This window comes from Nomascus leucogenys, chromosome 22a, assembly GCF_006542625.1.
Source record: "Nomascus leucogenys isolate Asia chromosome 22a, Asia_NLE_v1, whole genome shotgun sequence".
NCBI classification, from domain to species: domain Eukaryota; kingdom Metazoa; phylum Chordata; class Mammalia; order Primates; family Hylobatidae; genus Nomascus; species Nomascus leucogenys.
The window spans coordinates 69,861,573-69,878,663 of NC_044402.1; the positions used below are offsets into that span (position 1 = coordinate 69,861,573).

At 42.0% G+C, this 17,091-nt stretch overlaps 1 protein-coding gene across 2 annotated transcripts in view; it reads left to right on the plus strand.

Moving 5' to 3' along the window:
- Positions 1 to 214: 214 nt before the first annotated feature.
- Positions 215 to 17,091, plus strand: part of PPIG (peptidylprolyl isomerase G) — a 59,093-nt gene continuing 42,216 nt past the window's right edge. Inside the window, exon 1 of one of the 2 annotated variants that reach the window (XM_004093125.3) lies at positions 215 to 365. The gene's annotated coding sequence lies outside the window, so the exon portion shown is untranslated. Of the gene's footprint in view, positions 366 to 449; positions 775 to 17,091 lie in introns of those variants that run through there. The other variant, XM_030802258.1, reaches the window with a different exon arrangement.

Here is a 17,091-nt window from a genome sequence, read left to right on the forward strand (position 1 = left end):
CGTAAGATCAATAAATGTTTATTAAATGAGGCACTTTACTTCACGAAGGATATGGCATTTTAACGGTTACAAGCGTTCCCAGTCAACGCATCCAGAAAGCATTACGCTACCTATAAACTAAGAATTTAAAAGGAACCCAAATCCTAGAGGTCCTAGGAGGGCGTGGTGACGCAAGCAAGTGAACGCTGGCCGATGCTGACAACCCACTCCTGACGCGCTTCCGGTGCGACGCTGTCCCTCCACGCCAGAACTGAGTTGTGGGGGAGGGAGGCGGTTAGCGGGCTTTAGCGCCTTTTCTGGCGGCGGTAGATTTGAAGCGCTTCAAAGGACCGGACCCAGAGAAGAGGAAAACTCTACCGGTGCAGGTAAGTGGTGTGAGGCTTATGTTATTCTGGCGGCGTCATTTCAGCAGTCCCTGGGTACGAAAGCGGGAAGGGCCTGGGAAGAGGGGCGGAGCCGGCGCGGCTGACCGGGTTGGGTTAACCGTCTCTCCCTCGAGGTATCGGGGCTGCTTGGGCCCAGAGGAGGTCCCTGAGGACCGCAGCAGTGCCTTTGCCGCTGTTGCAGTAGGAGAAGGCTTGCAGTCGAGACCTGGGGCCTGGGGACGGTCCTTCCTCTGCCAGCCCCCGCCCTCCCTACTCAGGCGCACACCTCCCTCACTGACGCATTTTGCCGCACAAGCTGTAACATGGCGGCAGCGACTGCGGCCTGAACTCTAGGGAGCCGGGTTGATTTTTAAAGCTTCAAAATCCTAAGACTGAGCACTGTTGCGGGGTAGGTGGCGGGACTGGTGGGGAAGGGGGAGACAGCCTGACGTCCTGTCAGGCTAGGGTTGGAGAGTGGCGGGCGAAGAGCCTGAATCATAGGGATTAAAATTGAAGACTAGCTTTCCTCCTCTTTCGACCTTTTCCTCTCACAGCACACTGGCTGTCGTGCAGTTAAGTGGCAGAGGCCACTTTGTTAAGCATTTTTCTAAAACTCAAGTCCAGGGTCTTGAGCTCTCGCGAAGTTCTCCCGTGTTTCGGAGGAGCTGTGAGCTGCGCAGTCCTTTTAGGAGGAGATAATTACTCTTTAGGAGGAAGATGATGATTTCGGAGCTCAGTATGCCTGAAGGGGAAGTATGCTAATTTGGCTCTTGGTTAGTCGTTTTTTTTTTTTTTTTTTTTTCTTTTTGAGACGGAGTCTCGCTCTGTCGCCTAGGCTAGAGTGCAGTGGCGCGATCTTGGCTCACTGCAACCTCCGCCTCCCGGGTTCAAGTGATTCTTCTGCCTCAGCCTCCCAAGTAGCTGGGACTACAGGCACATGACACCATGCCCGGCTAATTTTTTGTGTTTTTAGTAGAGACGGGTTTTCACCGTGTTAGCCAGGATGGTCGATCTCCTGACCTCGTGATCCGCCCACCTCGGCCTCCCAAAGTGTTGGGATTACAGGCGAGAGCCACCGCGCCCGGCCAGCTCATGTTTAGTCTTAAGGAGCAAAGTCTAGATGTGCTGGCAAGGAGTATGCACAATCGTTTTGAAAATGCTATAAAAGCACCATTTTGTGCGTTGATTTTAATTTCTTCCCACGATAGCCTTTTCTGTGTGTAACCAACATTTTTAGGTAGTGAACACAAATACAAAAGTATTTGCTTTTATAGTTTGGTACTAACATAGTTGTCCGAAGAACAATTAGATGTTTTAGAAATTAGGGGGGCCTGATATTAACTTTCAGTAGCTAAAACCAGGAAAAAAAAGACTGAGTGTGTGTGTGTCGGTCACACACACGTTTTTGTCTGTATATTCCCATTTGGTAACAGGATGGCCGGTAATTGTTACTTCGTAACAATGACGGATGGGGGGTGAACATTTTATAAATTTTGAAATCGTGCTATAAAATCCAGAAAAGATACATTTAGAATGGCTGCTTCTCTCATGTTTTTAATATATCCTGAAAATTTACCCGTTTTAGCACTCCCCTTTTTTTTTACGTTAACCAATTGGGACGGAATTATTTCTGTAGCAAATTACATGGTTCTGTGACTTAAACAAGAGTTCATTGTACGTTGTTTCACTATTTCTTTATGATTCAGAATTATTGATGCTCTGAGATCCTATAGGGTCTTGTAGTAGGATTCTGCGCACTTGAATTGTTGGTTTCCTTTTTAAGGCTTTTCTCTTCTCTGCAGGCAGTTGTCAGGGTTGCCTTCCCCTGCTGTCAGGAGTGTATAAGTATGTAAACTTCTTAGGTTAGAAAAATTTGGACTTTCTGGCCCAATCATCTTTCTGAGCTTCAGTTTCTTCGCCTACCTGCAAAATGACATTTTGATCTCCACCTTCCATCAACTATGGGCTTGAAAATTAAATACTCAGCTTTGTTAAAATTGTGCGTGAAATTGGCTTTCATTAACTCAGTGGTTCCTTTATGGGTGAAGAGTGTTCATTACATTTATTTTTAACCATATAGTCGATATACTGTGGTGCTTATTATTGTGGTCTTGCAGTATTGGTGACTTCTACATAGTTTTGATATTTTGCCTTAAATTAGATTTTCTGTGAGGCAGCATCCTCTTCTTTATACAAAGGGAAAGTGGAAGCCATTCCTAATAAAGTACTTGTATTAGGACACTATCTCGGGTTAATTCTTTAAATAATAGTTGCCCCTTTTAGTTAGGCTTTTTTCCTTCTTATTAGTTTATAAATAGAGTATTTAAACATAATTATAAAGTATTGTCTATTTTTAGAATCCCAGTGTACTAAGATGTCATGAAGGAATACATAGATAATTAATGCAAGTGACCTGAAGAGTTTGTTGCAAGTATTTCTGTTGCATTGTGGCATTGCATGCTTTTTGCTTTTATTTATTTATTTATTTATTTATTTTTCAGACAGAGTCTTGCTCTGTCGCCCAGGCTGTAGTGCAATGGCATGATCTCAGCTCACTGCAACCTCCACCTCCTGAGCTGAAGCGATTCTCGCGCCTCAGCCTCCCTAGTAGCTGGGAGTACAGGCGCCCACCACCACACCGGGTAATTTTTATATTTTTAGTAGAGAAGGGGTTTCACCATGTTGGCAACACTGGTCTCAAATTCCTGACCTCAAGTAATCCATCCGCCTCCGCCTCCCAAAGTGCTGGGATTATAGGCGTGAGCCACTGTGCACTGTGCCCAGCCTGCCTTTTGCTTTTTTTTTTTTTTTTTTTTGAGACAAGAGTCTCGCTCTCTTGCCCAGACTGGAGTGCAGTGGCGTGATCTGGGCTCACTGCAACCTCCGCCTCCCGGGTTCAAGTGGTTCTTCTGCTTCAGCCTCCTGAGTAGCTGGGATTACAGGCATGTGCCACCACACCCAGCTAATTTTTGTGTTTTTTATAGAGATAGGGTTTCACCATGTTGGTTAGGCTGGTCCCAAACTCCTGACTTCATGATCTGCCCGCCTTGGCCTCCCAAAGTGCTGGTATTACAGGCGTGAGCCACCGTGCCCAGCCCTTTTTGCTTTTAATGTTAGGACTAAACTTCAAGTTTCATGTTGCTTAAGTGTCAGTGAGTTTCCCTGGTTTAATGCATAAATGGTCACCATAAGAACTCGGTATTTTTATTTCTGTAGGGCAAAACTTGCATCTTGAAATTTACTACAGACAGTATTCAGGGAAAACTGCTGTTATTGGGAGTTTGTACTTCTAGCAGCAGACAAGAAAACTTTTGAACTTTGTTTTAGAATAATGGCTTAAAATGATCACACACTTACTGAAATTTGATTATATAACACTTACTTATAAATATAAACATCAATCTTTTATATTAGAATGATTGTTTTAAAAACATGAATGATGGCCAGGGGTGGTGGCTCACGCCTGTAATCCCAGCACTTTGGGAGGCCGAGGTGGGTGGATCACCTGAGGTCGGGAGTTCCAGACCAGCCTGACCAACATGGAGAAACCCCGTCTCTGCGTCTCTACTTAGAATACAAAAATTAGCCGTGGCACATGCCTGTAATCCCAACTACTCGGGAGGCTGAGGCAGGAAATCGCTTGAACCCGGGAGGTGGAGGTTGCGGTGAGCTGAGATCGCGCCGTTGCACTGCAGCCTGGGAAACGAGCGAAACTCCATCTCAAAAAATTAAAAATAAAAATAAAAACATGAATGATTCCTTAACTCGTTTTAAAAATGAATGAAGCGTATTTGTGTGTGTGTGTGTGTATATACTAAGCTCTTGTTAATTATTGTGTACATTTTAGCTTCAGGTTTATTTATAATTAAACCGTTGAATCATGGTTATATGGTGAAAAGTAATACTAAGCCATTATGTGGAACGTTTGTGAGTAAACTAGTTTTTACCGTGAAGTTGTAGAAAGTACTAAATCAGAACTTTTGCTTTTTTCCATTTGTGAACTTGAGCCACTCATTTCATCTCTTTTGTCCTCTTGTTCTTGATCTATAAAATCAGAAGATTGGATCAGGTTATCTCTTAGAGTTCCTTGAAACTCCTAATGTTCTTATTTTTTTATGTAGGAATTATTGGATTGAGTAATGGGGTTAGAACTGGGTGTATATATGTATATATCTTTGAAAACAGTGGGGGTAAATTTTTTTTCTCGTTTTTGGTTTTGGTAAATTTATTATTATAAGAACTTAGGTAAGGCCGAGCACGGTGGCTCACACCTGTAATCCCGACACTTTGGGAGGCCGAGGTGGGTGGATCACCTGAGGTCGGGAGCTCAAGACCAGCCTGAGGAACATGAAGAAACCCTGTCTCTACTAAAAATACAAATTTAGCCGGGCATGGTGGCGCATGCCTGTAATCCCAGCTACTCTGAGGCTGAGGCAGGAGAATCGCTTGAACCCAGGAGGCGGAGGTTGCGGTGAGCCAAGATCGCGCCATTGCACTTCAGCCTGGGCACAAGAACGAAACTCCCTCTCCAAAAAAAAAAAAAAAAAAAACTTAGATAATTGCAAGTACAACATTAAGAGTATCAGCCGTGAGTTCCCAGTTAGTATTAGCTTTTGTAGTTTGGTACTGACATAGATGTATTATATTTTTATGTCTCTCAGATCGTATATATAGTAAGTGCTTAATATCCTTATTTAACACTGAATTAGGCAACATTATGGGTTATCTTTGTAAGTTTTCTAGAGGATTTAAGAATTTCAGAAGTGTCTATACACTGTTAATCATGTTGCTACCAGTGCAGTGGTTTGCATCAGGGTGGTTTGTGTCCATCAGAAACATCAGTGGAAGGGACAGTATATGAAATAGCATAACTGTCCTTCCTGACACTCACCTTAGAATGTTAGCTTGTTTCTGCTTTATTCATTGGCAACTTGGCATTTGTAAATATACTGAAATGTTTTTGATGCGGTGCATTTTCATTTCTCATTTGATCTATATGAACTACATTAAGAGTAGGCTAAAGAGGCTAGTAGGAATGTTAAGTTACTTTCCTTGAAAGTAATATTAAAGATCTGCTATAGTTTTAATTAATTTAACTTACATGATTTCACTTAAGAGGTGGAAATCTTATAAATTGTCTCCTGTTTCATCAAATTTAGCAGGTAAGAATAATTCTTTCTTGGTTGTAAACTGAAGTGGATTCTGGTTTTGGGTTTTTTTTGGGGGGGCGTTGTTTTTTTTGGGAAACAAAACACTTCCTAGTAGATCTAGGGAATGGGTTCTGTTTCAGTTGTGGAGGAGGCAGAGAGGATGATTACTGGTGGTAGGTTCTGGGAGAATTTACTGACTACAGATGTATGTTAGCAATATCCCCATTTAAGAAGCAAGCAGTCTGGGCGCGGTGGTCCATGCCTGTAATCCCAACACTTTGGGAGGCTGAGGCAGGCGGATCACCTGCGATTGGGAGTTTGAGACCAGTCTGACCAACATGGAGAAACCCCGTCTCTACTAAAAATACAAAATTAGCCGGGTGTGCTGGCTCATTCCTGTAATCCCAGCTACTCGGGAGGCTGAGGCAGGAGAATCTCTTGAACCTGGGAGGCAGAAGTTGTGGTGAGCCGAGATTGCACCATTGCACTCCAGCCTGGACAACGAGCGAAACTCTGTCTCAACAATAACGACAACAACCAAAAAAAAAGAAAAGAAAGAAAAGAAAAAAGAAGCAAGCAGTACATGTTTAAGAGGATACGCACTGGATTATAATAGAGTCTAGTTCTGTTCATGCCTCAATTAACATTCTTTTTATTTGATAACATCACTGTGTTTGGTGTTGAAGATACAAAGGTTTCAAATTGGTGGAGTTTATGATAAGAGAGTAACATTTAACAAGGGAGGATCATTTAAACCTTAGAAAGTCAGGGCCTGGAGCGGTGGCTCATGCCTGTAATCCCAGCACTTTGGGAGGCCAAGGCGGGCAGATCACGAGGTCAGGAGATCGAGACCATCCTGGCTAACACGGTGAAACCCCATCTCTACTAAAAAAAAAATACAAAAAATTAGCCGGGCATGGTGGCGGGTGCCTGTAGTCCCAGCTACTCAGGAGGCTGAGGCAGAAGAATGGCGTGAACCCGGGAGGTGGAGCTTGCAGTGAGCCGAGGTCGCGCCACTGCACTCCAACCTGGGCGACAGAGCGAGACTCCCTCTCAGAAAAACAAACGAACAGACCTTAGAGAGTCAGCGTGAAGTTCCCAGAGAGTGAACTCTGGCTAACTAATTATCTGGCTAATTTGCATTTTAAAGGACACACGGGAATCAGTGGGGAGAATCCTAAGGGGCAGAGACTTGCTTGGCATCTTAATCGTTAAAAATAATTTACTCAGACTAGGCAGTATATCTACAAAAAAATTTTTAAAAATTAGCTGGAGGTGGTGGCTCACGCCTGTAGTCCCAGCTACTCGGGAGGCTGAGGTAGGAGGATTGCTTGAGCCACTGCACTCCAGGCTGCGGTGAGCTGTGATCTTACCACTGTTCTCCACCCTGTCTCTAAAAATAGAATTTACTTTCTATTCTTTCTAGATTAGAAACTCGGTGCTGTGCTGACTTCCTCATAATGTGTGAAACTTCCAAATAACTTTTAAATATAATAAAGTTACCGTATGCCTACTTATAAATGCCATGTCCGCTACTATATATTTTAATAATTAGTTGCCTATATTTTTGTCCTCTTTTTCATTTAGTCATGTTATTTTAGGATTAATATGGAAAATAGTTTATGAAACTACAAGAATAAATTTTTTTACATATAAACTGTTTACCTTTTACTGATAGTTTTATGAAATGTATTTGTTGCAGTTTATAAATGATAGCACTTCATGATGTTTTTAAATTGTATTACCTTATTATTGAAATACAGAAGTGACTATATTGTTGATAAATATTAAAAATAACATTTAATCACCTGCATAGAAAAAACAAGAATATAATAAAAGTATTAAAAGCTATAGCTAAGTTTTAGAATTTTGTGCATTTTGTATGATTAATTTTTTTCAGTGAGCTTATTAGCCTTATTGCTTATCTTATTAAAAATGTATTTTCATTATGATGAAAAAAGTAGATTCAGTATATTATACTTAAATTTCTGAAGGAGTCAAGCAGGTGAGGTAAGTACATGAGGTCAAGTAGACAATAAATTTTAACAGCTAATAAGCAATAGCTAGAACTAGGTCAAACTAGAACATATATATGTTATCTATTGGGAGCAGACTATGCTGATTGCTGTGTAGAAATGGGGCACAGTGCCAGATACGGTGATTTTTTTTTTTTTCAAGAAAAATTTTTCTGGATTTTAGCTGTAGTTCATACTGAACAAATTTGCAGCAAACAAATCACCCACAGACTACTACTACACTGAAAATTTTGATTGTATTCTAGTATTTTTAGGCAATTCATGATTTGTGTGTTTTTTGTTTTTTTTTTTGACAGAGTCTCACTCTGTTGGCCAGGCTGGAGTGTAGTGGCATGATGACTGCTCACTGCAGCCCCAACTTCCTGGGCTCAAATGATCCTCCCACCACAGCCTCCCAAGTAGCTGGGACAACAGGCCTGTGTCATCACACCCAGCTAATTTTCATATTTTTTTTTATAGAGATGGGGTCTTGCTGTTGCCCAGGCTGATCATGGATATTTTATTTAAAATTGTAAGGGCTTAATTTTCCCCTGAATTGTATTTTTGGTATCTCCCAGCATTATTTTTTCTCTTTACTTTTACTTGAAAAAAAATGAGCCAGGCGCAGTGGCTCACACTTGTAATCCCAGCGCTTTGGGAGGCCAAGGCAGGCGGATCACGAGGTCAGGAGATTGAGACCACGGTGAAACCCCGTCTCTACTAAAAATACAAAAAATTAGCCGGGCGTGGTGGCGGGCACCTGTGGTCCCAGCTACTCGGAGAGGCTGAGGCAGGAGAATGGCGTGAACCCGGGAGGCGGAGCTTGCAGTGAGCCGAGATTACGCCACTGCACTCCAGCCTGGGTGACAGAGCGAGACTCCATCTCAAAAAAAAAGAAAAATTGACCAGATGCTTGTCTTACTGCATCTGGTTACAGATTTCTTTTTCCTTTTTTTTTTTTTTTTTTTTTTTTTTGAGATGGATTCTTGCTCTGTCACCCAGGCTGGAGCGCAGTGGTGCGAACTGGGCTCACTGCAAGCTCCGCCTCCCGGGTTCACGCCATTCTCCTGCATCAGCCTTCTGAGTAGCTGGGACTACAGGCGCCCGCCACCACGCCCAGCTAATTTTTTGTATTTTTAGTGGAGACGGGGTTTCACCGTGTTAGCCAGGATGGTCTCGATCTCCTGGCCTCGCGATCCGCACGCCTCGGCCTCCCAAAGTGCTGGGATTATAGGCGTGAGCCACCATGCGTGGCTCAGATTTCTTTTTTCTAATAGAGATGGTTTCTCATTATGTTGACCAGGCTGGTCTTGAACTCCTGGGCTCAAGTGATCCTCCTGCCTTTGCCCCTCAAAGTGCTGGGGTTACAGGCATGAACCGCCGTGATTTCAGATACTATTTAATAATCCAGGAAATCATAATTATAGAGGAAATAGTATATCTTGTTTCTGATTAGTAATTAGTAACTTTTTATAATTAGTAATTAGTAGCATTTCAGTAATGTTAGCAACACAGCATGTGAGCCATCTTTTGTTGTCACCATTGTTCTTCATTAGCTACTAATATGAAAACACATATTCAAGGGATTTGTGTAGTAATTTTAATAGTAATTTGCTGCCTTTCATCTTTCTTGGATTTGAGGCGTATGTGATTTGTCATTTCAGGAAAATTAGTTTTAATCAGTTTCTATGAAAAGTGTATCCTTAAGTGATAGACTGAATACATCTTATAGCCATTTCCACACATGTACATTAATGTTAGAAGAGTGTGTGTGTGTGTATATGTGTGTGTGTATTTATATATGTATATATCTATCTATCTCAGGAATTTTTTGTTTATAATAGCAGTACATTTATTATTTTATTTATTTATTTATTTATTTATTTGAGACAGAGTCTTGCTCTTGTCATCCAGGGTAGAGTGCAATGGCACAATCTCAGCTCACTGCAACCTCTGCCTCCCAGGCTCAAGTGATTCTCCTGCCTCAGCCTCCCAAGTAACTGGGATTACAGGCACCCACCACCATGCCCAGCTATTTTTTTTGTATTTTTAGTAGAGATGGGGTTTCACCACATTGGTCAGGCTGGTCATGAACTCCTGACCTCAGGTGATCTGCCCGCCTTGGCCTCCCAAAGTAGCAGTACATTTATTAAAGAAAACTAGAAAGAAGTAGTGAGGCAAAAGCCCTTTCCAGTCTCGCAAACACACACAATAATGATTATTTCCTTTCACTCTTTTTTTTTCTTCTTGTAAGTCTTTGCCTGAGCTTGAGGGTCGGGAGTAGTTTACACAATCATAATTATATTGTATATGCTGCTTTATATCTTTTTTTTTTTTTTTTTTTTTTTTGAGACAGAGTCTCGCTCTGTTGCCCAGGCTGGAGTGCAGTGATGCGATCCTGGCTCACTGCAAGCTCCACCTCCCGGGTTCACGCCATTCTCCTGCCTCAGCCTCAGGGTGGGACTACAGGTGCCCACCACCATGCCCGGCTAATTTTTTTTTTTTTTGTATTTTTAGTAGAGACGAGGTTTCACCATGTTAGCTAGGATGCTCTCGATCTCCTGACCTTGTGATCTGCCTGCCTCGGCCTCCCAAAGTGCTGGGATTACAGGTGTGAGCCACCACGCCCGGCCCGCTGTTTTATATCTTGATTATTTCTCCAAATTATTAATCTTCATAAGCATTGCTTTAATTATTGTTGAACCAGAGACAATTTCACTTTTTTGTGATGATAGGTTGCTTTTGATTATATGTTGCTAAAAAGAGCACCAGGATAGTCAACTTTATACCTGAAGGCTTTCTGAATTTAGAGTAGTTCCTCATCATAGATTTACAATAGTTGAATTTTACTGGTTCAAAGTATAAACACTTATGAATTTCTCATATTCTTAAATTTCAAAGGAGTTGTATATGGTCACTAGTAGTAGTATAAATTCCTGTTTCTCTCCATTTGTACATGTGTTGAGAGTTATTCTTTTAAAAGATCTTTGCTGTTGAGAGGCAAAAAAAAAAAAACAAAAACGCATTTTATTAGTACTTTTTAAAAAATAATTGTTTCCTGATTACGAAATTGAAGAAAAATTGGAAAACAGAAATACATTAAAAATTACCCTTAAACCCGTGGCCCACACATGATGATTGTTAACATTATGGTGTAAATCCTGTCTTTTTAATGTGCTTACTTACATGTGTGAAATTGGGATTTTATAGTCCATATTGTTTACTAACTTGCTTTTTTCACCTGGTATGAATATTTTGTCATTCATGAACAATCTGGTAATTTTTCTTCTTCAGTTTTACTCTCTTTCTTTCTTTTTTTTTTTTTGAGACAGAGTCTCTGTCACCTAGGCTGGAGTGCAGTGGCACAATCTTGGCTCACTGCAATCTCCACCTCCTGGGTTTAAGAGATTCTCCTGTCCCAGCCTCCCAAGTAGCTGGGATTACAGGTGCACATCACTACGCCCAGCTAATTTTTTTGTATTTTTAATGGAGACGGAGTTTCACCATGTTGGGCTAGCTAGTCTTGAACTCCTGATCTCAAGTGATGCCTTGGCCTCCCAAAGTGCTGGGACTACAGGTGTGCGCCACCATGCCTGGCAGTTTTTTATTTTATTTTATTTTATTTTTTATTTTATTTTATTTTATTTTTATTTTATTTTGAGATGGAGTCTCGCTCTGTTGCCCAAGCTGGAGTGCAGTGGCATGATCTCGGCTCACTACAGCCTCCGCCTCCCGGGTTCAAGCGATTCTCCTGCCTCAGCCTCCTGAGTAGCTGGGATTACAGATGCCCACCACCTCATGCAGCTAGTTTTTGTATTTTTAGTAGAGATGGAGTTTGCCATGTTCGCCAGGCTGGTCTCGAACTCTTGACCTCAGGTGGTCCACCCGCCTCAGAGTGCTGGGATTATAGGCATGAGCCACCACGCCTGGCCTTTTCATTTTTATAGTAAGTTTTTTCGGTGTCTTAAAAGTTACCCTTTTCTTAATTTTTAATTTTTGTGGGTACGTAGTGGGTATATTTATGGGTTACATGAGATATTTTGATACTGGCATGCAATGCATAATGATCACATTAGACTGAATGGAGTATCCGTCTTCTCAAGCATTTATCCTTTTCGTTACAAACAATCCAGTTATACTCTTTATGTTTAAATATACAATTAAATTTTTTTTTTAGTATCGTTAGTCACCCCGTTGTGCTAGCAAACACTAGGTTTTATTTATTCTTAACTATTTTTTTGCACCCATTAACCATCCTCACTTCCAGCCCCTATTACCCTCTCAAGTGTCTAGTAACCATCTCTCTACTCTCTTATGTCCAAGAGTTCAATTGTTTAAATTTTTAATTCCCACAAATAAGCGAGAACGTGTGAAGTTTGTCCTTCTGTGCCTGGCTTATTTTACTTACTATAGTGACCTTCCAGTTCCATCCATGTTGTTGCAAATGACAGGATCTTATTCTTTTTAATGGTTAAATAGTACTCTGTTGTGTATATGTATCACAGTTTTTTGTTTTGTTTTGTTTTTTGTTTTTGAGACTGAGTTTCGCTCTTGTTGCCCAGGCTGGAGTGCAGTGGCTTGATCTTGGCTCACTGCAAGCTCCGCCTCCTGGGTTCAAGCGATTCTCCTGCCTCAGCCTTCCCGAGTAGCTGGGATTACAGGCATGTGCCACTACGCCCAGCTAATTTTGTATTTTTGGTAGAGATGGGGTTTCTCCATGTTGGTTGGGCTGGTCTTGAGCTCCCAACCTCAGATGATCTACCCGCCTCGGCCTCCCAAAGTGCTGGGATTACAGGCGAGAGCCACTGCGCCCGGCCTTTTTGTTTGTTTTTTTGAGACGGAGTCTCACTCTTGCCCAGGCTGGAGTGCAGTGGTGCGATCTTGGCTCACTGCAGACTGTCTGCCCCCTGGGTTCCAGAAATTTTCCTGCCTCAGCCTCCCAGGTAGCTGGGATTACAGGCACACGCCACCACGCCCTGTGAATTTTTGTATTTTTAGTAGAGATGGGGTTTCACCATGTTGGCCAGGCTGTTCTGGAACTCCTGACCTCAAGTGATCCTCCTGCCTCAGCCTTCCAAAGTGCTGGGAGTACAGGCATGAGCCTTCGCACACGGTCGAAAATTGTGTTTTGAGTGGCCTAAACCCCCAGATCCCAGGGAAACTTTGGCCTTAGGGAAAAGCAGATGGTGCCAGAGGTAGTGCCAGCAGAAAGCTCACCTCACCTCCTTCAGACTGCGCAGTGAGGCAGGAAAGCGGAGAACTTTCTTGTAACACTCAGCAGCCTGAAGGGCCTCACTCCCCATGAAACCTAAAGAAAACTGAAGACTTGAAGGCTCCAGGAGTCACCTCATGCAGCAGTCCCCCAACAGTGTCTGCCTTTGGAACCACCCAACCAGCACTAATACCTCTCCTGGTCCATTTTTTTTTTCTGAGACGGAGTCTTACTCTGTCGCCCAGGCTGGAGTGTTGTGACGAAGTCTCAGCTCACTGCAACCTCTGCTTCCCGGGTTTAAGCGATTCTCCTGCCTCAGCCTCCTGAGAGTAGCTGGGACTACAGGCATGCGCCATTACGCTCAGCTCAGTTTTGTGTTTTTAGTAGAGACAGGATTTCACCATGTTGGCCAGGGTGGTCTTGAACTCCTGACCTCAGGTAATCTGCCCACCTTCGCCTCCCAAAGTGCTGAGATTACAGGCGGGAGCCACCACACCCAGCCCACATATTCTTTATCTGGTAATCTGTTGATAGATATTTAAGTTACTTCTAAATCTTGGATATTGTAAATAGTGCTGCAGTAAACATAGGAGTGAAGATATCTCCTCGATATATGATTTCCTTTCTTTTGAGTATATACCTAGGATGGGATATGTTATAATAATTTTTAATAGATAATATATTCATGTGGCATAAAATTGAAAATGTGAGGTTATAAAGTGAAAAATCTTAGCCCTCTTTTCCAGTTACCCATTTTTCTCTCTCCCTAGATGCCTTTTTTTTAAGCAAATACATACTTGTAAAATTTAATTTAATTTTGTTTTTGGAGATGGTCTGAGGCTGGAGTGCAGTGATGCTACCATAGCTCACTGCAGCCTCGAAATCCTGGGCTGAAAGAGTCCTCCCACCTGATCCTCCTGAGTAGCTAGGACTACAGGTGCACGCCACCATGCCTGGTCCCACTTTCGTTTTTCTCTCTTTTTTTTCTTTTCTTCTTCTTTTTTTTTTTTTTTTTTTTTTGAGACAGTCTCACTCTGTCACCCAGGCTGGAGTGTAGTGGTGCAATTTTGGCTCATCACGACCTCCCCATCCTGAGTTCAAGCAATTCTGTGCCTCAACCTCCCGAGTAGCTGGGACTACAGGCGTGTGCCACCACACCCAGCTAATTATTTATATTTTTAGTAAAGACGGTTTCGCCATGTTGGCCAGGCTGCTCTCAAACTCCTGATCTCAGGTGATCCACCTGCCTTGACCTCCCAAAGTGCTGGGATTACAGGCATGAGCCACCACGCCCAGCTCTCTCTTATTTTAAAAATATACAAAGACAGTATATCATACACACTTCTGTACCTTGCTTGTTCGTTTGGTTGTTTGTTTGTTTGAAGTAGAAACAAAGTTCTCCCTATGTTTCCCAGGCTGGTGTTTCAATCCTCCTGCCTCAGCCTTCCTAAGTGCTGGGATTAAAAGCATGAGCCACCATGCCTGGGCGACCTTTTTTTTTTTTTTTTTTTGATACAGGGTCCCACTCTGTCGCCCAACTTCAAGTGCCATGGCACAATCTCAGCTCACTGCAACCTCCGCATCCTGGGCCCAAATGATCCTCCTGCCTCAGCCTCCCAGGTAGCTGGGACTACAGGCATGCGCCACCATGCCCAGCTAATTTTTGTATTTTCTGTAGAGACGGTTTTGCCATGTTGCCCAGGCTGGTCTCAAACTCCTGGACTCAAGCAATCCACCTGTCTCAGCCTTCTAAAGTGTAAGCCACCGCATCTAGCCTTTTATTTTCTTTTTCTTTTTTTTTTTTTTTTTGGAGAGATAGTCTTGCTCTGTCGCCCAGACTGGAGTGCAGTGGCGCGATCTCGGCCCACTGCAAGCTCCGCCTCCCAGGTTCATGCCTTTCTCCTGCCTCAGCCTCCCGAGTAGCTGGGACTACAGGCGCCCACCACCACGTCTGGCTTATTTTTTTGTATTTTTAGTGGAGACGGGGTTTCATCGTGTTAGCCAGGATGGTCTCAGTCTCCTGACCTCCTGATCCGCCCGCCTCGGCCTCCCAAAGTGCTGGGATTACAGCCTTGAGCCACCGTGCCTGGCTTATTTTCTTTTTCATTTAACAAAATAAGTTAACGTTTACAGATTTTAGGAAATAGTTCTCCCTATCTTGGAGACAGCAGTACATGAACAGATTCCTCATTCTTTCTAATAGCTTTGTACTTTCTACAGGTATACAATGGTATACCTGATTTATATTTATTAAATTATTTTGTATTATAGATCATAAATTATATGTACATTAAGTTATAAATATATTTATATAAAGGTAAATATTTATGTTTATATAAATAAAAGTAAACATTTATATTTAAATATAGGTAAATATTTATATTTATATAAATACAGGTTTATATTTCTATAACCTATCCCTCCTTGATGGACATTTAGGTTTACAGCCTTTTACTACTACAAATTATGGTACATTGAATAACCTTGCACGTATGTTATTTTGGGAATGTGTAAGGATGTACATAAAGTAAATTCCTAGAAGTGGAATTACTGAGTCAGAGAGCCTTAAATGCATTTGTAATATGGATATTTGTTGTCAAATTGGCAATCAAGTAATTCTATCAGTTTATCCCTTTACCAGCAGCAACAATGAATGAGGTCAACATTTTTTGTCAATCCAGTTGGTGAAAAAATGTTACCTTTGTAATTTTGATATGTAAGATTATGATTTCTCATAGATAGTATTTCATTTCATGGGGATATTTTTTAAGTAATTCTTACTCCTGTACAATTATCCTTTTTCATGTGGCATTTAACACATTTTTTTCATGTTATTTTAAAAAGCTTATTTTCTTAGGCAGTCCATCACAAACTAATTTACTTAACTATTGTGTTAGACATTTAAGTTGTTTGTGCTTACTGTTATTAAAAAAAAAAAAAAAAAGCCAAGGACTGTTTTATTTTAAATGGTTGCCTTTACAGATATTCCAGTACATAGAATTAGTAAAATGTTAAAAGGTACAATGAATATGAATATATTCAAGATTCTTGGTCTGTAATGCCAAGTTGCTTATCAAAACTGCTGGTGCCTTTTATGTTTTTTTTTTGTTATTTCGCTTTTTGTGAATTCTCTGCTCATATACCGTTAGGCGTCCTTTGAGCTTTAATTTGATAGACGGACAGTGAAAGGTTTTGGTTGTCAACAGTGACTGATATTTAATAGGGCAAGGGTTGCTTAAGGTTCTGCAGTGAGCTGGATAGCCCTACTCAATGAATTGCCCTAGTGCCCCCATTCCTAAGCACTGCTTAAGAAAATTAATATCCTCAGCAACTACGACAATGTATTTTCCCCAGTTTTTTTCTTTTTAATTTCACATAGACAAATAGAAATAATTTTTTCATAAGTTCAAATCTGTTTATCTCCATTATTTACTTCATTAGTGAATCTAAAAAGCTGTTTCATATCCAGGGTTCAGGTAAATATTCGCAAGTACTTTTCTTAGTTTCTATTTTGTGGGGAGGTACACATTTTGTGAGAGGGAAAAAAAAGTCTTTTTTTTTTTTTGAAACGGGGTCTCACTCTGTCACCCAGGCTGGAGTACAGTGGCTTGATCTTGGCTCACTGCAACCTCTGCCTCCCTGGCTCAATTGATCTTCCCACCTCAGCATCTCCAGTAGCTGGGACTACAGGCATGTGCCACCATGCCTGTCTAATTTTTGTATTTTTTGTGAAGACAGGGTTTTGCCATGTTGCACAGGCTGGTCTCGAACTCCTGGACTTAAGCAATCTGCCTGCTTCCGCCTCCCAAAGTGCCGGGATTACAGGTGTGAGCCACTGCCCCTGGCCTCCTAAGCTCTTTATTTATTTATTTTTTTTGAGACGGAGTCTCGCTCTGTCACCCAGGCTGGAGTGCAGTGGCGTGATCTCGGCTCACTGCAAGCTCTGCCTCCCGCGTTCACGCCATTCTCCTGCCTCAGCCTCTCCGAGTAGCTGGGACTACAGGCGCCCGCCACCACGCCCGGCTAATTTTTTTGTATTTTTAGTAGAGACGGGGTTTCACCGTGGTCTCGATCTCCTGACCTCGTGATCTGCCTGCCTCGGCCTCCCAAAGTGCTGGGATTACAAGCGTGAGCCACCGCGCCCGGCCTTGTAAGCTCTTTAAATGTTAAACAGCAGCACTAGTTAAGCACCTCTTATCCAAAATGCTTTGGACCATATTATTGCGGATTTCTGATTTTTTCAGATTTTGCAATGTTTGCAATATACTTACCAGTTGAACCTTCCAATTCTGAAAATCCAAAATGCTTCAATGAGCATTTCCTTTGGGTGTCTTTTTGGCACTCAAAAA